Genomic DNA, 27,485 nt, shown 5'->3' on the forward strand with positions numbered 1-27,485 from the left:
CTCATGGCATTTCTTCTCCTTCCTTGTTTAGAGATGCTTAACTGCTTTTCTAGAATCACGAGTGTCGCAGCCCTTCAAGCCTGTCTTCAGCACTCACTTCTGTAAGTGCCCCCATAGGCAACCAGAACATCCAGCCCCAAGTGCCCAGCTTATGTTTTGCCCTTAGCTCTGGGCAGAAAGAATCAGACTCAGTCTCGAGACATAATCAGCCAAGGGCGTAGTGACGACAGGCTTGGTGCAGAGTTTTTGGATACGCAGAGTTTCAGCCCAAAGGGAGGAAGACAGTAGGCAGAGATTCTTAGAGCAGGCTTAGGTCAGGAAGAGGCTGCGGTCAGGACTGGGTGATGAGGAAAATCATGGGGCCCAGTATTGGTGGCCATATCACTAGTCATCAAGGCTGACTTGCCTAGTCCCAAAGGCAAGGCTGATACATTTCCTGCCAGGACTGATTTTGGATCTGAGGTGGACATGAGGTTGCAAGTGGGACTGGTTTAAAATCCAGCCTTTGAGTTAGGGAGGGCGAAGTCAGAAGACTACAGATGGTATGAGAAGCAAGTGATGTGGGTGCTTCTTGGAGGAGATGCAGACTTAAAACATGGCTATAGTATATTAAGACAGAAAACGCCTTTTATTTCCACTAAAAGAATTATGTTTGAGAGAACTTCTAAGGAAGGAGAAAAAAAAAAAAAGACGGAGTAGGTAGCAATTTGGGGTTTTTCAAACTAAACAGAAAATGGTTATGATAGTAGCTATAAACTTACAAGCCAAGAGCATTTATTTCTGGCAGGCATGTGCCTCGCTGAAGGAAAAGGAATAAATGTCCCTTTCAGAACTCACGAGTTCCAAGTTAAATGACAACTCTCTCAATAGAGCAGGTGGTTCAGAGGAAATAGTCAGGCCAGGAGAAGGCCTGCTGGTTCGAAGGGAACATCTGAACTCCCACACAAAGATCAAAAGATGTCCACCCCAAAGCATGTGTCCGTCATTTAATCCTCAACATGTAATCTGATTTGCTGCTCTAAGTCAATGCAGTAATCACGGCAGCAAAGACTTAAACATATGCTTCAAACCTGGATAATTGCCCAGAAGTAAAATGCATTGAAGGATCTGATATTCTGACATTTAATAAAAGTCTGAATTATATTTGCCATCTGCTGTGATTTAATTTTCTTGCGTTCAATATTTAATAAAACAATAGAAAATTATGACAAGAATCTTGTGCTATTCGGAAACTGCTGGATATGAGCCTGGTTCTGGGGTCAGACTGTAAGAGATTAAATCCCATTTTATCCACGTACTAGTTGCCTGACTAGCAAATTACTCAACCTGTCTGTCCCTCAGTTTTTCTCACCAGCAAAACAGGAATTATCCCCGAATCTACTTACCACGGCTATTACGAAGATTAATAAACAATTACATACAAATTGCTTCAAGCACTGCCTGGCTTATAGAGAGGACTCAGCAAAAGTTAACTAAGTTTATTATTTTTTAAAGTGAAGTCAGGCTACTCATTCTTCTTCTGTTTGTTTTCTTGCTTGTTTGTTTCAAATAGCTATATACCAACATCTGCACATTTTCCCAGTTTGTTTCAAATAGTCTTCTAATGAACTCTTTTTAGAAAGAGAAGTGAACCAAGTATAGAATGCAACACAGAGTCTGCAGTGACATTCAGTGAGAAGATACCTCATCAAACCTCAGCCACAGAGAAATCTGACTTTGGAGCATCCTTAAAACTGGCACCACAGAGTTCCCACTGTGCTTCAGTGGGTTAAGAACCCAACTAGTTCGTAGCAGAGGCTGGCCCAGATGACTGCTACGGCAAGCCCTGGGTCCCCTGCCCTGGGACGTGGGGATAAGTTTGGCTGTGAACATGTTGCCCCTGGGGGAAGAAAAAAAAAAGGCCCCCAACTAGCATCTGTGAGGATGTGGGTTCCTTCCCTGGCCTCGCTCAGTGGGTTAAAGAACTAGCATTGCCACAAGCTGTGGCATAGATCACAGATGCGGCTTGGATCCGATGTGGCTGTGGTGTAGGTGGGCAGCTGGAGCTCCAATTCAACCCCTAGCGGGAGAACTCCACATGCCACAGAGGCAAGGCTGTAAAAAGGAAAAGGAAAAAAAACGAAAACAAACAAGCCTGGCACCAGCTTCTGAATTTGAAAAAAATTTCCAGAAAACACAAGGAAAGAAAGAGCTGATGAAGAAGATAATGTAACGATATTGCTCAAATCTACCTTTGCCTTCTCCGCTGTGAGCCCCATGATAGCAAGAACAATGACATATTTGCCTCTTTATCCTCGAGGCCAGTTAAAATTTCAAGAACCTAGAAGGCATCCGGTGAATATCTGGTGAATGCTGGTTGGTTGTTTAAGTGAATGAAATTAGAAATGAGCCACAGACATGGCACTGAGCTCATAATGCATCCTTCACGAAGGTACCCCTGTAGCAAAGTACTTGTGAAAATAATGCTAGTTGGGGACGAGGATTGGGCTTCATTTTTCAGGGAAATTTTGCTGAGGGTTTTGTTTTTCTTCTTGGGTCTCTGATTATTTAGGTAAACAAGAGCACATAATAAGAACTCCCATTTATCGAGAATTTAAATGTGTCAGGCACTGTGTTAAACACAGTACATTTGATCTTATAGGAATTCTAGGCTAAGCTATTACAATTGTACTAGTTATCCAGACTATGAAAATAGAGAAAAGGCTGAGTTTTTCAAAATCACACAGCTAACAAGCAGCTGACATAGGCCTGAAACCCAGCTTTATGCAGTTCCTAAAGATCCTGCTTTTAACTACTGTATTGCATTAAAGCTTCTTAAAGTCACAAAATATCAGAGGCTAAGAGGATCTTGCATATTTTACAGGTAGGGAAACAGGGACCAGAGGTGTGAGATGTCCTGCCAAATATCACTTGATTCATCAAAGCAGAGCCAAGGACTACTCAGTTCTGACAATCCAAAACATTTCCTCTTGTACCTAATCACTTCCTTTTTATCAAAAGCAGCCCTGGTCTCACTTTGGTAAACCCAATCAATCTCTTTACTGAATGTTAGAAATTCCCTTACAGAAATGCCTTACTCTTATTTCAAAAGCTCAATCAATTCTTTTGTAATCCAAAATATGCACCACGAAATAAATTCCATGGGTTAGTAGTCTAAGCACTCATTTGGTTTTTTTCCTTTTTTTTCCCCCTCTACCTTCAAAATCACCACTCAGAGCATGGTGCCTGACACAGATGCCTTCCCAGGGATTGGGACTGATGGAGAAAAAGGAGAAAAAAGACAAGGTGCAAATCTATTTTCACAATCAGATCTCGAATTCACCGGATGATTGCCAAGTAAGAGATGAGGATGACAACAGTTACCTGATGAGGTCTAGCATCTTAACTAAGACGTCCATTGTGTCCGATCTATTTATTTAAGATGCCCATACTATACCAACCACGTGATGATGAAGGCATTGTTCACCAAACCAGGCTTTATGACTGATGTTAAAAAAAAAGTGCATATATGCAAGATGCAAACCTGACTACTTTCTTTAGTTTAAAAGGAGATGCTATCCCAGCATGTACGAGGGGCTGTTTTACTCCAGCAGTGATGGAGGTTGGATCACAGGCCCTGCACTCACTCTCCTGTTAGAATCAAGGGGTGTCTTCACAACGGAGGTGGGGAAGAGAAAGGATCCAGTTTACGGATAAAAGACAAGGGGAAATGGACATGGGATTTATATAGTCTCTTTGAATTCACCAGTAGAGCCCCCTGCCAATAGTGTCCTTTGCATATAGCTTGCATGGCAAAACGTTGAATATGGGGAATGGGTAAAAGGGCCTATTATTCTTTTCCATTTTTGGGAATTTGAAAACTTTCACAATAAAAGGTCTTTTTTTTTTTTTCTCTTAAAGTAATCCTTTCTTTGGGAGGAAGCTTCCCAGAGTCTTGTCTTAGTGACGATGCTCACCTAGGAAGTAGGGATTAGTAGAGGGCATTGGACTTGAACTCAGAAGTCCATGACCTCTAGCAGTCCAGCAACCTCTCGGGCCACAGAGCCTTAAGGATTCAGCCTTCTCTAACTCCCGGTTTGTTTCATATTCTCCCCTCCATTTGCTCCCATCTCCCCCTGATAGTCCTTTTTCATATCCTATTTCCTTTGTCTTCTTCCCCATTTCCCCAGGAATACAAGAACTCCTTGAGAGATGAGGTCACAACCCACTGAATGTTGAATCACCTAATACAGTGTCTGCCTGTGTGTAGTGCTCAGTAAGTACCTATGCAGTCGAGGAAAAAAGCCGCAGACAATGATTAGGTACACATTTATTGGCAATAGCCTTTTCTTCCTACTGCTGTAGAGATTGAGATCTCCTAGCACAGTGGCTGGTGTGCAGTAAGCAGTCATTTAGTGGTAGCTGCTTTAACAACAATGATTATTTCCACTACCATTATTATTAACCATTTATCATATGCTGCTTAATCACCACCTGAAAGAAAACGCTTATGGAATTCCCAATCACACCATCACTAAGTGGCAGAATTCACACCTAAGACCATTTGTCACCGAAGCTCGTGCTCTTAGCTCTGCATCATTCTGATTTATTTGTCAGGTCACTGCCAACTCAATCAGTCCGTAGATGGCCCTACAAAGAGCCAAAGGTTCTCATTTATGGATGGTTATCCTCACCAGTAGGATGTCAGAGTCTAGAGGCAAGACACCTGGCACCTTCCACGGCTGAAAGGATGAGGCTTCAAATGGTTCCAGGCTGCTTACACTCAATTTAATCCCTGAGCGAACAGAAAGAAACAAATACCAGTCACTAGAATGCATGCGGTTGAAATAAAGTATATTTTGCTTGAGTTAGCAGTTTTCTCCCCCAAATGCTGTAGTGTCAGTTTACTGTACATGTACTTTTCTCTTTAGATTTAGTCTAATCATGACTATATTAAATCACATGGAGGCCACTAGTCCAGCAGTGTAGGTTTAGATTAAATGTTAAAAGAATACCGGATGGGGACAAATTCCTTTTCCTTCATCTGCTTTTGAACTTCCCTTTTCCTAAGGAGCTGTGAAAGGCAGCTGTCAGGAAAGCTAAGGGTGTGGGTGGACTGGCTAGGCAAAGGGTGCAGAAAGGGATAATCAGTCTATCAGCTCTGCCTACTTCACTAACTTGGTGACCTCAGACCAGCCATTGCTTCTCTCTAAGCTTCTGTGTGTCCAGCCATACCTGAGAAAACTTAGTGCCCAGATGCAGTGAGTTGGGAGTTCACATTTGCGAAGTACACCGAAAACCCACATAAGAGTTAATAAAAAGGATTTTATCACACACACAAATCTCCATATTGTTACAGCCCCTATTAAGAAGATATCAAGACGGGGAGTTTTATTGTGGTTCAGTGGTTAACGAATCCGACTAGGAATCATGAGGTTGCAGGTTTAATCCCTGGCCTCGCTCAGAGGGTTAAGGATCCAGCGTTGCCGTGAGCTGTGGTGTAGGTGGCAGACGTGGCTTGGATCCGGTGTTGCTGTGGCTCTGGCGTAGGCCGGCGGCTATAGCTCCGATTAGACCCCTAGCCTGGGAACCTCCATATGCCGTGGGTGTGGCCCTAGAAAAGACAAAAAAAAAAAAAAAGTCAAGATGAATCTCATATGGTATCACTTATATGTGAGATCTAAAAAATGATACAGGAGCTCCAGTCATGGCTCAGCAGAAATAAATCTGACTAGTATCCATGAGGACGCAGGTTCAATCTCTGGCCTTGCTCAGTGGGTTAAGGATCCGACGTTGCCATGAGCTGTGGTATAGGTTTCAGATGTGGCTTGGATCTGGCATTGAGTGGCTGTGGCGGAGGCCAGTGGCTACAGCTCTGATTTGACCCCTAGCCTGGGAACCTCCATATGCTGGAAGTGCAGCCCTAAAAAGACAAAAAAAACCTTATAGATAAAACATAAAATGATACAAATGAACTTATTTACAAAACCAGAAACAGAGTCACACACAAAGAAAACAAACTTATGTTTACCAAAGGGGAAAGCAAGAGAAGAGATGAATTAGGAGCTTGGGATTAACAGATACACACTATTGTATATAAAATAAACAAATAACAAGGTTCTACTGCAGAGCACAGAGAGCTATATTCAATATCTTGTAATAACCTATAATGGAAAAGAATCTGAAAAGGAATATATATGTATAACTGTATCACTTTGCTTTTTATCATGAACAAAAGAGAACAATAGATCAAGACACCCAAAAGATACGCACCCAGCCCTGAGAGTTAGGGAGGAACAACTGGTCTTGTTCTTGTGTGATGAGCAAGGCTGAACATAATTAGTTGTGCAGTGAGTTGACTAGTTGAACGAACACTAATTCAACTATACTGAGCACACAGAGTTGTCTTCAAATAACCCACTCGTGTTTTTAAGCTTCAATTCAAGAAGCCTGACCACGTATTATTTACAGCAACAAAAACTGAAACCGACAGACCCTAAATGCCACCTGACATCCGCAACCAGCAGACAGATCAACCTAAACTGGAAATACCTGCACACTCTATCCCAAGGCGCATGTGTGTAAACACCACATAGAAATGACCATATCCAGCCTCCATGCTTCCTTGTTGGTCTCTAAAACAAATGTTGTGACTCTTCACTGAGTTTGCCTCTCCCAACATCACCTTCATTGCCCACGCCCCCTCCTCCTCCCTGCAAATAACACTCTTGTTCCCAGAGTTTGCAATGATCTGGTTTAAGTAACTTAAATTATGAATTTTGGATGGCCCTAATCTTTCCAGAATAATTTGCATTTTTAAAATAGAAGACTCATTAACTTCAATTGATGTTCAATATAAAGGTTTTAGTTACATGCAGATGAATTTTTTTAGTATTAGAGTGTCTTGGTGAAATGCAAATTATTGAAAATAAATCAAGCTACTGCAAGCCAAAAAAGAACGTGCATTTCATTTGGCATGACTAGAGGAAGACCTTCCACCATCTAGATTCCGTGGGACTATCAAGGAGGAAATCCCAGGCTTTCTGGGGAGGATAAAGAAAACCCATGAGAGAAGGACCCACAGAACTTCCTATCTGCCCTCCTTGAAGATGGCTCAAAACCTAAATAAGACTGAATCACGTCCTGTATTTAGAAAGTCAGTGAGTGGCAGTCTAGATGTGAATCCTCATTCTACTACTTAGGGCCTGTGGGTTTGGGCAAATTGCTTAATGTTTTTACATCTCAGTTTTCTTGTCTGTAGAATGGGATTAATTTTTATCCTGCCTCCTTAGGATTGTTGAAGGATTAAAATAAGGCATGTAAAGTTCTAGCATAGTACCTAGAACATAAAATAAGCATTAATCGTGGTCCTTCGTGGCCCTATTCAAGGAAAGGGTGTTCCTTGCTTTCTAAGAAACAGACCGGTTCCCTAGGCCAGTGGATTCTCAATGCCTAAGAATCCCCTAAAGATATTGCTAACATGCAGATCCCATTCAGCAGGTCCAGGAGAGGTGGGGGGGCTGAGGATTTGCTTTTCTAACTAGTTCTGTGTAAACCAACGCAGCTGGTCCACCAGGATGGCGATGTTAACAATTCTGCCTCAGAGAAACCTGAACACACACGTTTTTCCTACCTGTTTCCAATATGTAAAAGCACCCTCAATTAGCTGGAAAGCTTTAAGAGTGAGGCTTTTTAATTACTTTAGATGTTCTCGCTAAATTGGGGCTAAATACCTCCATGTTTTCAGTTTCAGCTCCTGGAGCAACTGTGTCTAAAATATATTATTAGTTCACTTTTTGGCTCTGGTAAGTTCAGGACATAATTTAATCTTTCTTTGATGATTTCTGAGCACTTCACACCCTTGCAGCGCCTCAGGTCATTATTTAGAACATTCATTTTCATTGCCTGGCTCCATAGACACAAGAGTTATGGGGTAAGAAATTGAACTGAATTTGTTCAGACCCAGAGCATAGGCTGAACTCGTTGAATGGTTTTATGTGTTTCTACTAACTCTCTAGAATGAGTGTCTTTTCTGGCCATAAAGTGAAATGAAGGATGCTCTTCTGGATACTTGAAGGGTCCAATTGTGCTCCAGGTGGTGCTACCCTGCAACAGAACAACACCGTGCCAGGGACACGGCCAGGGTCTCCCTGTCTTTCTTTGCAGAATCCTAAAGGAAAGTCTTCAAGACCTTGGGGACCCCAGCAGCCCTTTGACCTCATCGCTTATGCAGATTCTCCTTTCGCCACCGTCTTGTCTTAACCCAGAACCAGGGCAGCTTCCAAACCGTTTCTCAAATAAATACACATAAGACTGCTGCTACTGAACGTTTAGGAAAACTGGGTTTCTCTTTAGCTTGTGGTGGTTTTACAGAGGGTTTCTGCTCCATGGAGTGGTTGTTTCTCAAGCTGTTTCAAATTCACAGGATCTATTAGGAACCACATGAGCCATGTCTAGCCTCGCCTGGCTATTTTTCTCAATTCAGTTCTATTTCCTTCCTTCTCCTCCATCTCCCTCCTTCCTTTCTTCTTTTCCTCCCTCCCAGGCATTTTTACTGAAGCTTGACAGTAGCAGTCACCCTCACGGAGAAGGCCACACCCTCGTTTCCCCTCCTTGCCCCCAGAGATTTCTCTGTTAATACCAGTTGTATTCTTGTAGGAAAACTTGGTCTCCTTTTGATATACTTAAGTCAGGCTCCATTTCTCCCAAATATCCTCCTGACTCTGAATCTTTCCAAATGCCTGCAGGTCTCAGCACACAGATGTACTTACCAAAGACTGCTGAGAAATGCTCCTTTTGGAGCCTGAGGGAGATCAAGTCTGACCTCCCTGCCATTTGGGCCATCAACAGACACGGACATGTTTCCTTGTGACACTACCTATACCAGCCCCAAATAAACACGAATCTAACTGCAGAAGATTTGAAGTGTCATGTAGATTAATATCACACCATAGAGATATATGAGCCACGTTGTATTTTAAATGTTCTAAAGATACTTTATTCTGTTGGCTTTTTTTTTTCTTTTCTAGGGCCGAACCTGCGATATATGGAAGTTCCTAGGCTAGGGGTCGAATCGGAGCTACAGCTGCCAGCCTACACCACAGCCACAGCAACACCTGATCTGAGCCTCATCTGCAACCTACACCACAACTCAGGGCAACACCAAATCCTTAACCCACTGAGCGAGGCCGGGGATTGAGCCTGCATCCTCATAGATCCTAGTTGGGTTCGTTAACCACTGAGCCACCAAGGGAACTTTTCTAAAGTAAAAAGAAGTAAAATTAATTTTAATGATATACATTAACTCAATATATTAACAATGCTATCATTTCAACAAGTATTCAACATAAAAAATGTATCAGTGAGATAGAGATTTTACATTTTATTTTCTACACTGAGTTGTCAAAATCCAGTGTATATGTTAGACTTATTGTGCGTGCATCTCAATTTGGATCAGCCACACTTCAACGGCTCAGCAGCCGAAGGGGGGTCCTGACTCACGCAGTAGAAAGAGCAGACCTCAGACGTTTATTGTGATTTCGGTAAAGGAGCAGGGTGAGGGGTTTTACAAGCATATCATAAAGGCTGTGTCCTTAAAATCTTCAACAACTCTCGCCACCCAAGGCAACTGCTAAGACTCTCTCACGCAGCTCACCCCACCCCCCACAGCTCTGTCCTCCTCCCCTTTCCCTCCTCCTTCTCAACTTGCCATTCCTGTCCTAGGCCCCTGACACTGAAAATGCTCCTCTGACTGCTTTTCCTCCAAGAATCAGTCCTCCTGGAATTATGGTGAGTAAAATTGTCTATTTTATTTGCTGCTTCTTAAAGGTTCCTGGTTCAGCTGGCACCAGCTCTACAGTCTCCCAGGTTTCTCGTGGGTGCCTGGGTGAGCACAAGTGATCCCCAGCCGGAAACAGATGAGCCAGTCTTCAGATGCGTGGGGGCTTCACCAAGGCAACCAAATCTGCCTGCAATGAAAATGCTCCTGCTAACCAGCCCACTTTTCCGATCCCTTCTCAGGACCGCTGCCAGCACTGCAGCTCTAACAGGAGAGTTATCAGGAAGAAAAAGGATTCTGCTCCTTGGCAAACACTATTCCTTGCTTCTGACACCTACAGTCCTGGGAATGAAAAGGTAGAGGACACGGAGGCAGAGCCCCATTCCCTGCACCCCCAACTTTATTACATTCAGCTATAGGGGCTACAGAATTAATCACGATCTGTTTGTACAACTTTTCTGTCAACACCAATTGTATCTACTCTTTGCTTCTCTAGGACTCAGGTGTGCTGTCCTCCAAAGACAATGCAGGTTGAGTTACAGCTACCTGCTGCCGACGGTGAGGATAGAGTTGCTCGTGTTCGGGCCTATCTTCTCAAGGTTCCTTGGGAAATGCAAGTTTTAAATCATTGCCTTGGAATGAAGATGGCAAACTTTGCTCATAAAACAGATCTTCTATCTATAGCAAATAGATAAACATAATCACATGGAGGTAAGTAGCCTTGACTGTCTTGAGACACTTGGATCTGACTGAATGAACCTTCGTTATTACTACATCCACACAAAAGATATGGTTGTACCATGCAAGATCTACTCCCAAATGACCCGAATGTTCACAGGAATCCAAATCAACTACCCTCCCAAAGGTCATCCGGATCAAAAGAGACCTAAAGCTCATCTTGTAAACCCCTGAAGTTTTCTAAGCCAATGCAGTACTGGCAGAAATGGGTCATCCAGGGAGAGCCCAGATTTGAACAGCACTCAGTTCAGCATCTTTCACCTCACATCAATCACTCAGAAACCTTGGATGAAAGATTTGGCTACTCTCTCTACACCCTCTTGAATCTAAACATTAACAAATATCCAAGAAATATCAATTGCTCTTTTCATCTTTCCCCAGCTGAATCGAGTCATTCTAACACTGAAAGGCTTTTTAATATCTTTGACACACTCCTCCTCCTGTGTCTGCCAATATTATAATGTATTATTTGGCTGGTGATTTTTCTCATTTCTCATCTCAACTCAGCAGCCAGAACTGCTCCCCCTGACTTGGCAGAAGTTGAGGATGTCCATTCTTGCTGACTTTTGTGCCTGTTCATTGCCAAAAACCCATAATATTTAAGGTTTAAAATTTTTTCTCTGCATTTTTTAAGGGGGGGGGATTCCTTGTGGCCAGAAATACAATATTTTCCAAATTTACTCTATAGTTTATAAAGTACCTAACAAGATTCTACTTCCTTGCAACCCTCAAGAAATATTTACTTGTCAAGTGGGGCAGGTTATGCAAGAATTCCCTATACAATCTAACTGCAAATGTTTTGTTATTAAATATAGGGACACATTTTCCTGTGTGTGGTACAGAATCTGTTTCCTCTAAGCAAGTTCATTTATGGTACTTCTCTCTGTTGATCTGGATGAATAATTTCAGAAAAGTTTAAGACAGCTGAGGCACAGTGGAAAGGTGCCAATGAAATGGACTCTGCCACTAGCTAGTTATATCTTTTGGAAAGTCATTCAATATCCACAAACCACATTTATCTTCATCCATTAAAATAAAAGACTAGATTAGATCAATGGTTTCCAAGGTGCAGGTTCCTGGGGGCCTCCAAAGCCATGGAATCTCTAAATCCATGTATACACCTAGTAGGCTATAGATAAATGATATGTCTCTACTCATATAGGTATAGCTCTTTGTTTCAAATACATGTAATTGTTGTTCTCATTCATAAAGTTTAAATTCATGCCAGATTATTGAAGCCATAGTGGCATATTATCATTAGGTACCATCTCAATCCATGGATACAATAAGTTTAAGTCCTACTGAATGGGAATCCAAGAAATGTTGAGGTTGAAACGGGGTCTCACACTTGAAAAGGCTTGGGAACCTCTGTGGTATAATGATCTGTAAGATTCCTTGCAGCGACACAATTCTGTGCCTAAACATTTCTATTTTGATATGGGGGTCTTCCATGCTCCAACTCAAAGGCCAATAAGGGCAACAGCGGAGCAAGGGGCAGACTTGGAATAAATTTTAATTTGCATCATGCAAACCAGTGCTCTGTCTGGTCACATGGCACTCTAACTGCAAAAGCTCTTGCAGAAGAGAGGAAAATTCCAGATGGGGGCTATTACTGTCTTAGAGGATTTCTTGAGATTTTTTTTCTCTTCCTTGTTCCATTCAGCTGCTTACTTCTGGTGGTATGTTTCTGGTGGTATGTTTCTGGAATAGGCAATATATATCAACTATGACAGCCAAACATGAAGCACCTAGTCTACTCTCATTAATAGCCTTAGTGTTTTAACTTGAAACAAGAAGTGTTTTTTAAATAGGCATATGCAAATACTAAGCAAATTATACCCAAACCACTTCTTTTGGGAACCATCTAATTTTTTTCTGCTTAATATAAGCCTTAGGATAATCCTGACGGTGAGAGTTATTCCAAGGATGTAGTACTACATACTTATTTATGTAAGAAGCCAAGTTTAATGATTATAAAAATTAAAGGATGTGAATATCTTTTAGAGAAATAAAGAAGGAAGGGATAACTTCATATTTAAAAGATATGAATATCCTTTAAAGAAATAAGGAAGGGACAACTTGAAGGATGGACAATCTTTTTTATCTTTTGAGTCCCTGTATCCAGGCATTATGATTTTATATGTGTTAAATGGTGAAATTCCTGAATATAAAAAGAAGCATTAGGAGTTCCTGTCGTGGCGCAGTGGTTAACGAATCCGACTAGGAACCACGAGGTTGCAGGTTCGGTCCCTGCCCTTGCTCAGTGGGTTAACGATCCGGCGTTGCTGTGAGCTGTGGTGTAGATTGCAGACGTGGCTTGGATCCCGCGTTGCTGTGGCTCTGGCGTGGGCTGGTGGCTGCAGCTCCGATTCAACCCCTAGCCTGGGAACCTCCATATGCTGCGGGAGCGGCCCAAGAAATAGCAACAACAACAACAGCAACAACAACAACAACATAAAAAGACAAAAAAAAAGAAGCATTAGAATTCGAAGAGGATCTTGACTGCCCTTCAGCTAAAAGGGGTAGAACTGGAAATAATCACGGCCTATGAAATTAATATGAATAATACAGAATTGAAGAATATTTATATGAATGCATTTTCTAACAGTTTGGGTGGAAAATGGGAAAGGAGCCAACAGAGCTACCAGAACATATCTTTGTAAAGTGATAGATACCAATTTTTCCACTACCTTAAAATTGATTTTTTGGGAACTGGTTTATCAGATTAAATGTGAAGTTAGCAAACTACTGAGAGAATATGAAGTGGCTAAAAACATCTGAGGAAGGACCCGGAGGGACCATTTGCTCCAATCTCAAGATGCCAGAGAGTAGTAGGCACAAAAAACTCTTAGGAAAAGAATGAAGCAAAATGGTTAAAAAGAGAGTTGGATCAAGATGCTCAAGAAATAAGAGTTTAGGCAGGATCAAAACAGCTGAATTAGAAGGTCCCAAAAGAGAGAAGGCACTGGTGAGTTTGTGACATATGACTAAATGGTTAGCTTGACAACAAAGAGAAATTTCAAAGAAAGAATTATTTACAGGAATAATAAAAATGGAAATCAACACATTTTTAGTGAACATTAGGTATCTGGCACTATTCTAGGCACTTGACTTTCTCATCTAATTCCACCTTCTCAGTCTGCTAGTAGGTATGTGCAGTGTGATCCCATTTATTAGATGAGATTGAAGTTTGCCCCAGAAGATCCAACCAAAGAGTGGCAGAGTCAGGATTTGAAAACAGAACTCTGGCATGATAGGTGCTCAGCATAACAATGCTCCAATTAGGGACCCTAATGGAAATAAAGAAGCAAGGGGGTTGGGGAGTAAGAGGAGAAGTGCCTTTGTGAAATTCATGAGAAAAGTCTAGCTGCACGTGGAAGAAAGGTGACATGGTCTACCCCATAAAACAAGGGATGTGAGCATCATTTTAAAAGAGAGAGGAGTTCCCTTCGTGGCTCAGTGGTTAACAAATCCAACTAGGAACGATGCGGTCGCGGGTTTCGATCCCTGGCCTCGCTCAGTGGGTTAAGGATCCGGCGTTGCCGTGACCTGTGGTGTAGTTCGCAGATGTGGTTCAGATCCCGCATTGCTGTGGCTCTGGCGTAAGCTGGCAGTCACAGCTCTGATTAGACCCCTAGCCTGAGGACCTCCATGTGCCCCAGGAACGGCCCTAGAAAAAGGCAAAAAGACAAAAAAAAAAAACAATAAATAAATAAAAGAGGGAGAAGGAAGGCATTAGTAGCAGAGGCCACTGATACTGCAACACACTGTTTATGAGATTTTTGCAAAAGTTCTGCTGCAATGGCTGACAGAAGAATAGCCAAAGGCATGATTTATGCAATCTGGCAGTCTACCATGGAGAGGGCGGGAAAGAGCTGACAGTTGGTGAACTTAAGTCACAAAGAGGGGGTACAAAAGAAATTTACTAGATTTTGAGCAAGGAAAAGGCTTTTTCCTCAGACAACACAAATCATATAAAAACAAACTAGATAATAATACAAAGCAGTGTACTATCAAGGGGCATGGGAAATACTACTTGCGATACAGACTCTAAGTATAAGAAATCAGATATTGGGGCTAGATACTATCTTTGCATTTTATCGTGCATTTTTTTTAAAAGAAAGATAACCCTAGAGCCTAGTTTGAAAAGCATTTTTAATTAGAATTCCATTAAACAAAAACCAGTAAGCATTCATTGAGTCACAGGGACAGTACTGGACTAAAAGTCCAGAGATTCAATATAACATTTCAATTTAATAAATTATTATAAATTTATATAATAAATTATATAATTAATTTTAATATAACATTTTAAAACAAACATATCTATTGCCAAATTTAATTTCCTCACTGGTAAACAGGGAATAATATGAGGCTCAGAGGATCTTTATGAACATTAAAGACAATGATATTTGTGAAAACTGCCAGAACAATTCAATCTTCATCATCATCATTATTATTCCTGCCCCAGTCCTACTTAGCTGTATGACCTTCACAACTAGAAAGTGGAAGTGGAGATGAGTAAGTTAGACTAGATTGTCCCTTTAAACTCATTTTCTGCTAGTATAAATCATTGCTTTTCTTCAAAATTACATAAATGTATTTTGTAATAGATAAGCCATTAAAATGTATAAGAACCCAGTATCCCCATACTTAGTGGTTAGAGAGGAAAAGAAATTAAACTGACAAGGAGAGAGGCAAAGCTGCCCATCTTACCCCTTATACTGTGTGTGGCATGCAAATCTGTCAGTAATAAGAAAGCATCTGTGAAATTTAAATGCAGTGGAATAAAATTTTGAAAGAAATATCAATAGGCAGGCAGAGACCCCATCATAGCCTCATTAAAAGGACACATGTCTGTGATAATAGAATAACACAGCAATGCCTCTTCTCATTTGGTAAGTTCCAACTGATTCTACAAAGCTTGATATAAATGTCTGTCACCTCCCCAAAGGGTACTGCGTATATTATAGGCTTACCAGTCATTTGTAGTTGGTTGCTTTATACATCGCCAGAATGCTAGATCCTTAAGAATTAGAATAGCATCTTATTCAACTTTATGGCCTAGCCAACGACAGGGTCTGACATATAAAAGTTGCTCGATAATGCTGGTTTGAGAATTGATTTAATGAATTAAGTGAATATTAAAAATACAAATTACATGATAGAAGCTGGCTCTTAAGTCAGCAGAAAAGACTTCCAACTTCAAATGGCATCTGACCCAATCTCTCTAAAATTTCCACTGAAATATGTATGAATCTGAAGGGAAGGAGGGATTAAAAACTGATGTTTTCATTGACTACCATTCTGATGGAACTGTACCGAAGAGTGAACTGTTGTGTTATGCTGCATGAGTAGAAAGACTGCCCATCCGGGGTTGGGGGGGGGGGTGCAAAGACCATTCATTTCTCCCAACTGTCTGGCTCACTGGAATAATAATGCAAGACCTGTCCCAACCCAGGAAATGGAGCAATGGCCTTTATTGACTAGCTTCTGCTTTTGGAGTCTGTCAGAATACTGTTATTTCCCACCTTCTCCAACTTATAAACATCCAACCTATGAACTACAGGTAAAAGAAACCAAAGCAAGTAGAATGGAATTTATAATCAATGACACAATCGAAAAAAATCAAAAATGGGAAGAAGCCTCAATTACACAGATGTAAGGAGCCCACAGCGTTTCAGTGGGGGAAAAGATATGTACAAATAAAAATATTTTCAAGCATCCAAACAGAAAAATCAAGTTGTATAATAAAGGGGAGAAGTCAGGCTGATCACGAATTTCTTTGTATTATTAAATGTTAGAAGGAAATTAAGCAAAGTGTGCAGAATTTTGAGGGGCAAAACTTGTTATTCAAGGTTTTATACCCAGCTTTTATGACTCTTAGATGCAACTGAGAGGAAACTCAGTTCAAACTAGCTTAGGAGGAAATAAATGGAAACTCCTGCTGTGGCACAATGAGACCTATGGTGTCTTGGGAGCTTTTGGGATTCAGGTTCAATCCCTGGCCCAGCATGGTGGGTTAAGGATCTGGCATTGCCACAGCTGTGGCTTACTGCACAGTTCAGATCTGATCCCTGACCTAAGAACTCCATATGCCTCGGGGCAGCCAAAAAACAAAAAACAAAAAAAAAGAGGAAATAAATGAATATATTGGCTCAAAAAACTTCTAAGTTAACTTCAAGTAAAGCTAAACCCAGGGGCTCAAATATTGTCATTGTCATCCCTCTCAATCTTTCTCCACACCATTAACCCCATTACCTCCTGCTTTATCCTGGCTCTGCTTTTCTTTCTATATTGGCTTCATTATCTCCCACTGTTAAGTACACCTTCTCCCTATCCCAGGAAACATGGCCAAGGAAACAATCCCATGCCCATATTGTTTTAGCTCATGATTCAAATGGAAGACAGACTCAATGTATCCATGAGATTTAAAATCTCATTTAAAAAAAATACTTTCGTTGCTTGTATTCAGACCATGTCTAATTACCATGGATGAGAGGTTGGCCCATTATCGGTCACTCCTGGCTCACTCACTATTCCTGCAGCTAGGGGATACACTGTGATTAAACAGTCTCATAGGAACATAGTAAGATGGGATAGAGGCAGTTCTTTCACAGAAAGAAAAAAAAAAGTGGGCAAACAATAAGAACAAATACCAACTCTATTTCTCTCATGTTAACACAAGCTCATACAATTTCAAAAATCCTTCCACCTACTATTTGTCCGACTAATGCTAACTAAAATTACAATTACTCCAAAGAGGGACAACACAGAACCACATCCAATTTAGCAACCCATCTTCCTATCCAAGATTTCCGGGTGATGTACACATCTCTGACATCCAGATATGGTTCCTCTTGATTCAATAACCTGTACTTTATATTTTAAAAATCATATTCATGAAACTGGAAATTTAAACACTGGATATTTAATAATAATAATGAATCATTGTTAATTTTTAGGTATAATGATATTATGGTGTTTTTAAAATCACTCATGACTTATTAACAAATGTAATGATATGATGTGTAGGATTTGCTTCAAAATAACCTGGTGAATGGAGATATTCGTACAATCAGACTGACTATAAACTGACAATTGTTGAGGCTAGATACATCAGGGTTCATTATTCTATTCATTGTGGTTATTTGAAATTTTTCACAATAAAGGCACAATAATTAGTTATAATTTTTAAAAAGATAGTTTAAATGATCGATGTAAGGATCCCCTACACTTCTATTACACAGTAGAGGGAAAACAGGATCTCTTCAATTAAAACTCCATTCAGAAAGGTGACGTGACATATGCCACAGCATGTACCAGATCCTACAGAATAGCACAGCAAGAATTTATGTCTTCACAGTGAAACCAATCTGACAACATGAGGCTTATCCCTGTGCACAGATCTCTCAAATTCATTATTTTTCAAGGCTGTGCCTAAAATAAATGTAAGGAAAAATCCTTCTGGAGGTCCTGCCCCTTACCATCCCTCTTACAGTTAGGGTTATCACAAGGACCTGGAGATTGCCTTAGAAACTTAACAATCCAAGTTCTTTAGGGCTGTCATATCTCTGGCAATTCAATACTTTTAAAACCCTAGTCATCTACTGATTGAGCCTACTTCTATAGATAAAAATCAGAAATCCAGTCTGTCCTTGAATATAGACCAGATTACTTTGCATATCTGCCCCTTAACAGAAAATCTTAGCCCTCAGACTGAAGTATTGAGGCAGAACTAATCAGTGCTGTGCCCAGGCTGAACCCATTTGTTGGCTTTTTACTAGGAATTAATTGTACCTTCGCCACCAGCCAGTGCTCAGCAGGTTAGTTGGGAGAGGGGCTTAAAGAATTAAGCTTCCAGATTTCTCTAAGTCCTCCTGAGTCCCCATCACATCCCCTACTTCATCTCCTACCTTCCAACCTCTGCTAACACAGACTTTGGTTTGGTGAAGGGCTTTGGGCCTTTGTAGTCCCATGAACTGCATGATTATCTGATGCACAGACATCTTGGACTACTGTCCACATCCAAACGGAGGAAAAGCCTCTCAGCAAAGTTACATACTATTTCCTTCCTGCTTTCATAGGGACCAGTTTATACCAAAGCCTTTTCTTTTCTTGAAAGATATGCAAGAAGCAGACAACATCCTGAAATTTTGATGATTCTTTTAAATCTCCAGTCTCAGCAAGCACATGGTCTGAGTCTAAAGAAGGAACAGATGACCCTTTAACCATGTTTCAGAACCGCATAACAAAGATAGTCAATTTTCCTGCCCTTGGTATGGGTGTCCTCTCCATCCTGTGCTACACTTCACCTCCACTAAATCTTCACTCTAGAGTTTGCTTCTAGCAATGGCCTATTCCTAAAAGCAATTCCAGATTTACTTTTCAGTTGTAAAGGACAGAAAACCAACCCAAACTATCTTAAGGAAAACAAAGGAAAGGTATTGTCTTGTTTGACTAGAAGGTCCAAGAGTAAGATTTCTAGCACAGCTGATTCAAGATTTAAAACAATTCCCCTGAATCCACCCTCACTTTTTCATTCTCCTCCCTCCCAGTCCTCCCTTGCTCTCTCTCCATCTTTAAGATCTGCTTGTGTTTTTTTTTGTTGTTGTTGTTATTTTATGGCCATACCTGCGGCATATGGAAGTTCCCAGGGCTAGGAGTCAAATCAGAGCTGCAGCTGCAGGTTTATGCCACAGCCACAGTAACGTGTGATATGAGCTACATCTGTGACAATGTCAAATCCTTAGCCCACTGAGTGAGGCCAGAGATTGAACCCACATCCTCATGGACACTATACTGGGTTCTTAACCTGCTGAGCCACTACAGGGGCTACCAAGATCTGCTTATTTCTGTTTGTTTCATTCTGTTTATGTTTGTCTCATCCTCTTTTCACATATGAACTTTGTTCACATGACAGGGAAGATGGCCCCTGGCAGCCCAACTCTTACATCCATATAGCTCACAATCACTACATACAATTTAATTCAAGGGCCCCAGTTGGCCAGTCCTATTTGGATCATATAAGTTATTAAGGACAAGTTATCACAATTAAGCAGCTCTAGGTACATACCTACTCTGAAGTAATAACTGCACCAAAAACATATGGGTTGAAGGAGTAAATTTTCCTCAGAAAACAACAACAGGAAAAGCTTAGCAGAAAAGCACAACAGATATTCCTATATTCCAACATACTTGTTTTCTATGCTTGAAGACATTCCCAATGTCCACGGAATCAGAAAATATATTATCCATTTATCTTTTCTGAAAAATGTATTTGAAGAATTCCATCTAACCAAAATTAAGATCCTAAAATAGGAGATGTTCAGATGCTAAAAAATACCAGTGTACCCTAGACTTGAGAATTAAGTTTTATTTGTGCTTTTGGGTAGACTTTGCCATCCTGGGGTGAGACTTGGTTCCTCTTTTTTTGGTTTTCAACTTAGCTTCAGTTTTGGTTCCTTTCCCAATTCCAATAAAACTGATTCTGAAGTCACATCCTTTATCAAATGTTTCAGATAGAACCTCTTCTTGGATCTGACCAGTTAAACAACATAGTTGGTACATAACTACTAGGATGGATAAAATCCAAAAAACTGACAACACCAAATGCTGAAGGATGCGAACAACAAGAATTCACTGCTGGTAAGAATGCAAAATGGTACAGCTACTTTGGGAGACAATTTGGCAGTTTCTTACAAAGTTAAACATAGTCTCACCATATGATCCAACAATCACACTCCTAGGTATTTACCCAAATGAGTTGAAAACGTATGTCCTACAAAAACCTGCACATAAATGTTTATAGCAGCTTTATTCATAATTGCCAAAACGTGGAAGCACACAAAATGTCCCTCAGTAGGTGAATGGATAAATAAACTGTGGTACATCCATACATAAAATATTATATAGCAATAACAAAAAAAATGAGCTATAAAGCCATGAAAGAGACATTGAAGAAACTTAAATGCCTATTGCTAAGTGAAAGAAGATGTATCCTACTCTATGATTCCAACTACAGGACATTCTGGAAAAGGCAAATCTATGGAGACAGTACAAAGATCAGTGGTAGCCAGCAGTTTGGGCTGGGAGGAGGGGAGATGAGTAGGTGGAGCACAGGGGATTTTTAGGGCAGTGAAACTCTTCTGTACGCTACTGTAATTGTGGACCCATGACATTATGCATTTGTTGAAATCCATAGAACCATGCAACACAAAGAGTGAACCCTAATTTAAACTATGGACTTCATGGAGTTCCCATCGTGGCGCAGTGGTTAACGAATCCGACTAGGAACCATGAGGTTGGGGGTTCGATCCCTGGCCTTGCTCAGTGGGTTAAGGATTCGGCTTTGCCATGAGCTGTAGTGTAGGTTGCAGACGAAGCTTGGATCCCGCGTTGCTGTGGCTCTGGCATAGGCTGATGACTACAGCTCCGATTAGACCCCTAGCCTGGGAACCTCCATATGCTGCAGGAGCGGCCCTAGAAAAGGCAAAATAAATAAATAAATAAATAAGCAAACTATGGACTTTAGTTAATAAGACTATATTGATGTTGGTTCATCAATTATAACAAATATACCCTATCAATGCAAGATATTAATAATGGAGGAAAGTGAGGGAGGGTATATGGGAACTCTCTGTCATTTTTGCTCACTTTTTTGGTGAACCTAAAACTGCTCTAAAAAAGTAGAGGCCAGGAGTTCTCCTGGGGCACAGCAGGTTAAGGATCCAGTGCTGTCATTGCAGTGGCTTGGGTCGCTGCTGCGCAGGTTTGATCCCTGGTCCAGGGACATCTACATGCCAGGGGCACAACCAAAATAATAATAATAATAATAATAATAAATAAAGTCCACTTATTTAAAAAAAGAAAAAGAAGAGAAAACATAATTGGTGAAAGTGTCTTCTGGTGACAAAAATAAGGAAGTGCTCAAAAACAAAATGTGGGCATGTCAAAAGGACACAAGATCCAATCTGAAAGAGCTCCCAGTAGCCAAAGCTGGATCAACTTATATAATGAAATAAATAGTGGGGTTATATATAATCCAGAGAATAAAATAAATACCCATAAGTCCATATTGACATAAATAAAATACAAATCTTCCTTGCAGAGGAATTCCAATTAAGAACTATAGAAGGAGGGAGCTCCCGTCGTGGCGCAGTGGTTAACGAATCCGACTAGGAACCATGAGGTTGTGGGTTCGGTCCCTGCCCTTGCTCAGTGGGTTAACGATCCGGCGTTGCCATGAGCTGTGGTGTAGGTTGCAGACGCGGCTCGGATCCCGCGTTGCTGTGGCTCTGGCGTAGGCCGGTAGCTACAGCTCCGATTCAACCCCTAGCCTGGGAACCTCCATATGCCGCGGGAGCGGCCCAAGAAATAGCAACAACAATAACAACAACAAAAAAAAAGACAAAAGACCAAAAAAAAAATTTAAAAAAAAGAACTATAGAAGGAATAAGAGAAATAGAAAAACACCATTAGAACACTACCATAATAATAGCTGCAGTCAAGATCTACTGATGAGTGCTCAAATTAGTGGGTGATAGTTTGAAGAGAAACAGGATATTTGTATAGTCTCAAAATATTGTCCAAAAATTATTTATTCATTACAATGAGAAAATAGAACTGGGAGTTCCTGTTCTGGCACAGTGGTAACGAATCTGACTAGCATCTGTGAGAATGTGGGTTCAATCCCTGGCCTCAGTCAGTGGATTAAGGATCCAGCATTGCCATGAGCTGTGGTGTAGGTTGTAGACACGGCTTCAGTCTTGCATTGCTATGACTGTGGTATAGGCCAGCGGCTGTAGCTCTGATTTGACCCCTAGCCTGGGAACTTCCATATGCCGCATCTGCAGCCCTAAAATGCAAAAAAAAAAAAAAAAAAAGAAAGAAAGAAAAAGAAAATAGGAACTATACAATAAAGTAAGGCAGACACCTTAAAGTTAATATCACTAGTAATAAAATATATTGAATCCCCACTCCTGGGTATCTATCCAGAGAAAACCACGACTCGCAAAGACACATGTACTCCAATGTTCACTGCAGCACTATTTACAATAGCCAAGATGTGGAAACAACCTAAATGTCCATCGACAGAGGAGTGGATCAAGAAGGTGTGGTACATATACACAATGGAATATTATTCAGCCATTAAAAGGAATGAAATACCAGCATTTTCAGCAACATGGATGGACCTAGAAATTATCATGCTAAGTGAAGTCAGCCATACAATGAGACACCAACATCAAATGCTTTCACTGACATGTGGAATCTGAAAAAAGGTCAGACTGAACTTCTTTGCAGAACAGATTCTGACTCACAGACATTGAAAAATTTATGGTCTCCGGAGGAGACAGTTTGGGGGATGGGGGGATGTGCTTGGGTTGTGGGATGGAAATCCTGTAAAATTGGATTGTTATGATCATTATACAACTACAGATGTGATAAATTTATTTGAGTAATAAAAAAAGAGAAAAAATAAAATAAAATATATTGAATCATGTAGCCACCAAAATGCACCAAGGGTACATAACCCCTGAATCCTTCCCAAATGTGTAACTGAAATCTAACCATGAAAAACACATCAGGCAAATCCAAGCTGAGCAACATTTTACAAGATATCTGATCAGACTCTTCAAAAATATCAAAGTAACAGAAGACAGAAAAAGGCTAAGGAACAGTCACCCATCAGAGAAGATTAAATGCAAGGAGATGGTAGCTGGCTCCTGGACCAGAAAAGGAACATTAGCAGGAAAATGAATGAAATCTGAATAAAGTCTGCAGTTTTGTTAAGAGGTTGTTTTTGTTTTTGTTTTGTCTTTTTAGGGCCACACCTGCAGCATATGGAGGTTCCCAGGCTATGGGTCGAATCAGAGCTGTAGCCACCAGCCTATGCCAGAGCCACAGCAATGCCAGATCCTTAACCCACTGAGCAAGGCCAGGGAGCGAACCCGCATTCTCATGTCAGATTCGTTTCCTGAGTCACCATGGGAATTCCTATTAATAGCTTTGTATCAACATCAATTTCTTCATTTTGATCATTATATCATGGTCATGTAAGATGTCAGCATTAGGAAGTGAGGTGAAGGTATATGGAAAGTCTCTATACTCTTTTTGTTAAAGATTATTTCAAAATAAAAAGTTAAAAACAATAATTAGTATTTTCTGTGCTGACATTTGTTAGCCATCTAAACTGTCCAGGGGGCCTGGGAAAATTAATAAATAAATGTTTTGTGTTTTAAGATTTTTTTTTTTTTTAGGACCTCACCCATGGCATATGGAGGTTCCCAGGCTAGGGGTGAATTGGAGCTGTAGCTGCTGGCCTATTCCACAGCCACAGCAATGTGGGATCCGAACCAGCTCACGGCAACCCCTGATCCTTAACCCACTGAGCAAGGCTAGGGATCGAACCCACATCTTCATGGATACTCGTTGGGTTCATTAACCACTGAGCCATGATGGGAACTCCAATAAATAAATGTTTTTAATTTCCCCAATGACAGAGTCATATATAATGTTATATAATCATTTTCACTGATAAGAAAACTGAAAAAAAGAATTTCTGCGTTTTAAAAGTTAATACTGGGAACTCCCTTTGTGGCACAGTGGAAACAAATCCAACTAGTATCCATGAGGACCCAGGTTCAACCCTGGCCTTGCTCAGTGGGTTAAGGATCCAGTGTTGCTGAGAGCTGTGGTGTAGGTTGCAGATGCATCCTAGATCCTGTGTTGCTGTGGCTGTGGAGCAGGCTTGCAGCTGTAGCTCCCATTTGACCCCTAGCCTTGAAACTTCCATATGCTGTGGGTGTAGCCCTAAAATAAATTTTTAAAATAAAAATAAAAGTTAATACTGAATGGCCCTAATACTTCCATTTAGACCTATATTCTAGTTCCAAATATCAATACAGAAAATGTGGCCCCTTAACTAGGTTTTAAAAGCCTGATCTAATAGCATATTATTCCAAGATACGGGAAGTGGTACTTGGTTGCCTGGAATCACTGTTCAACCCTTAGTGGTCATGTGCTTTGGAGAAGAAACTCATCCTTTCCATGCCCCAGTTTCTTCATCTCTAAAATAGGGATCATTCTACCTCTCTCACAGGCTCTCCGTGAGGACAAATAGGTTATTCAATATAAAGCACCTAGAATAGTGCCTGACCCTTTGTAGGCACCAAATTGACATTAGCTGCTGTGATGGCTGCAATCATATAAACCACATAGAAGGTCTTGCTTGGTTTTGGAACTCCAGGTGACTTATATTGTCGTCTTTTATTTTTCTGTACTTTTCAAAATTGCTTTAATGCTTGTATTATAAAAACAGTGGGCTCTTAGAAAAGATTCATATGTTTGTAATTTTTGTTTTAAAAAAAGCCATACATATATGTATTCCTACAACTTCCTCCATTCCTATCTCCTCCTTGCCCTCAGGAAAGGACTGCCAGAACCTGCTCTTCTTTCCTCTTAGCCTTGCTTCTCTCACAACATCACAATCTAGCTACCATTACCTTCCTTCAGTTACTCAAAATGTCATTTTCTCTCCGCCAAGCCTTTCTATTCTGTTCCTTTCTCAGAACGCGTTTCTCCACCACACTGCCAAGGTTGACACCTTTCCATCCTTCAGATCTCCGAGCGCATGTCTGTGTACTCATTCATCACTCATCCATGCCACAGAGCCTTACTGGGCTGCTACTGTAGGCCAGGACCCTGAGGAAGAAGACATGAACAAGGCAAACCAGGGCCTGGCAGAAAATAGCTGGCATGCTCATGCTGGGAGATCTGAGGGGACTTTCAACAGGGGTAGTTTAGGGGAATCGTAATGGATGGTCACTGTGGCCGCCACTGGGCTTGAGGAGGCAAAGGGAGGAAGGAGTCTGGCTTCCCAGCCTTCCAAGACAGCTACTTTGCAATAGTGATACAGGCTTGCAAAAACAAAAATAAATTGGGATAAGGGGATAGAGAGTGATAAAGTTGCAAGGAGTAGAAGCAGGGTTGGGGTGGTGTTAGGAAGGCTATTTCTTTATTTGCTAGATGATCTTAGAAGACCTTTCTAAGGAAGTGGCTTAAGCTGGGACCTGGGACCTCTCACCAGAATGAGCCAGTCCTACAAAGAGTGACTCTGGGCTGAGGGAAAAGCAGACACAGAGGCCTGAAGGCAACCCTGGCTTATATGAGGACACCAAATCAGCTTCTGAGACTGGAGTCTAGGAAGCACATTGTGAAATTAAGCTGGGAAGACAAGAGCCAGGAATGAAAACAATCAGAATGGAGTTCCTGTCGTGGCACAGTGGTTAACGAATCTGACTAGGAACCATGAGGTTGCCTGTTCAATCCCTGGCCTTGCTCAGTGGGTTAAGGATCTGGCGTTGCCATGAGCTGTGGTGTAGGTCGAAGATGCGGCTCAGATCCCGCGTTGCTATGGCTGTGGTGTAGGCCAGCAGCTACAGCTCCGATTGGACCCCTAGCCTGGGAACCTCCATATGCCGTGGGAGCGGCCCTAGAAAAGGCAAAAAGACAAAAAAGAAAGAAAAAAGAAAACAATCAGAAGGTATTAAGCAGGAAAGTGAAGTTACAAGAGTTATGTTTTCAGAAGATTGTTATGAATACTGGGCAGAAAAAAAAATTGACTCAGGGATGGGCTGGGGAGGGAAAAAGACCCGGAGACCAGTTAAAAAACTACTGCAGTTATTCAGACAAGAGATGATGAGATCTTGAACCAGGCTAGCAATAGAGAATGAGAAAATGGGCAGATTCTGAGGACATTATGGGAAAGAATTGATGGGAGCTGGTGATAGATTAGAAGGAGGGAAGATGAAGAGAATTTCCTGAGAAAGATCCTGGGAAAATAACTGGTGGGATGTAGGAATTAAAGAATCAATGCTATGTTCCTTTTAACATCCCTATTAGACATTCAAGTAGAAATGTCAAGAAGACAATTAAATCTACAGTCCAGAGTTCAACAACTTCAGGGCAAAAGATCAAAATTTGAGGGTCATCATGTGTATATATAACAGTATTAATTTAAGAATTCACTTAATTAGGAGTTCCCGTCGTGGTGCAGTGGTTTATGAATCCAACTAGGAACCATGAGGTTGCAGGTTTGACCCCTGGCCTTGCTCAGTGGGTTAAGGATCCAGCGTTGCCGTGAGCGGTGGTGTAGGTCGCAGAGGCGGCTTGGATCCCACGTTGCTGTGGCTTGGGCGTAGACTGGTGGCTACAGCTCCAATTAGACCCCTAGCCTGGGAACCTCCATATGCCGTGGGAGTGGCCCTAGATATGGCAAAAAAAAAAAAAAAAAGAATTCACATAATTATTATTGCTGTTTAACATCTACATTTTTCAAGTAGGGAGCATATCATCCCCAAAACATTATACTATGGATATGGAAAATAGTTGGCATGAAAAGCCAAGAGGCAGGATGGGATTTCCTAGGGAGTGAGCATAACCAGAGAATACAGCCAGTCTGTACACTCTCTAACATTTAAAGGTCTAGTACAGCATGAGGGAGCAGCCATGGAGTCTAAGAAGCAGCTGCTGGTAAGATGGGAGGAAAACCTGCAGAGGCCGATGTCACAGAAGCCAAGAGTGAAAAACAGTATCTCTGCAAAAAGTAAGACAAATGTGTTGAATGCTGCTTAGAACCTGAGTGACAAGAAGACAAAGAAATGGTCAGTTTGGCAAGAGGGGCTTTGTTGGTTGCCATGCTAACAAGCAGGCAGCAGTACGTGCTTCATGCTGACCCGACCAGCATTCATGGAGGGAAACAAAAACACAGGAGCAGTAGTAGGTGTGGGGATGCTCTGTTACAATGCACAGAGACCTAGTAGGACTGGACATCAGATTCCAGGAGAGGGGCCACACCATTGGCCTGAGTGGTTTTTATCCTGCAGAACTGGGGATACAAAAGTGATATACTTCATGTAAATTTGGCTCCAGTCCTATTCTTCCAGCTCAGTATTTACTATTTAAGGTGGACGTGGCCTTTCTCCTGGAC

The 27,485-nt window shown here is 41.2% G+C and overlaps 1 long non-coding RNA gene across 1 annotated transcript in view; it reads right to left on the minus strand.

Annotated features, from left to right (window-relative positions):
• Positions 1–4,281: 4,281 nt before the first annotated feature.
• The window catches only part of LOC125126853 (uncharacterized), a 29,554-nt gene continuing 6,350 nt past the window's right edge, over positions 4,282–27,485 (minus strand). The window contains exon 3 of the long non-coding RNA XR_007134807.1: positions 4,282–4,774. This is a non-coding gene — a long non-coding RNA (uncharacterized LOC125126853). The remainder of the gene's footprint in view (positions 4,775–27,485) is intronic.

Source organism: Phacochoerus africanus, chromosome 5, assembly GCF_016906955.1.
Source record: "Phacochoerus africanus isolate WHEZ1 chromosome 5, ROS_Pafr_v1, whole genome shotgun sequence".
NCBI classification, from domain to species: Eukaryota; Metazoa; Chordata; class Mammalia; order Artiodactyla; family Suidae; genus Phacochoerus; species Phacochoerus africanus.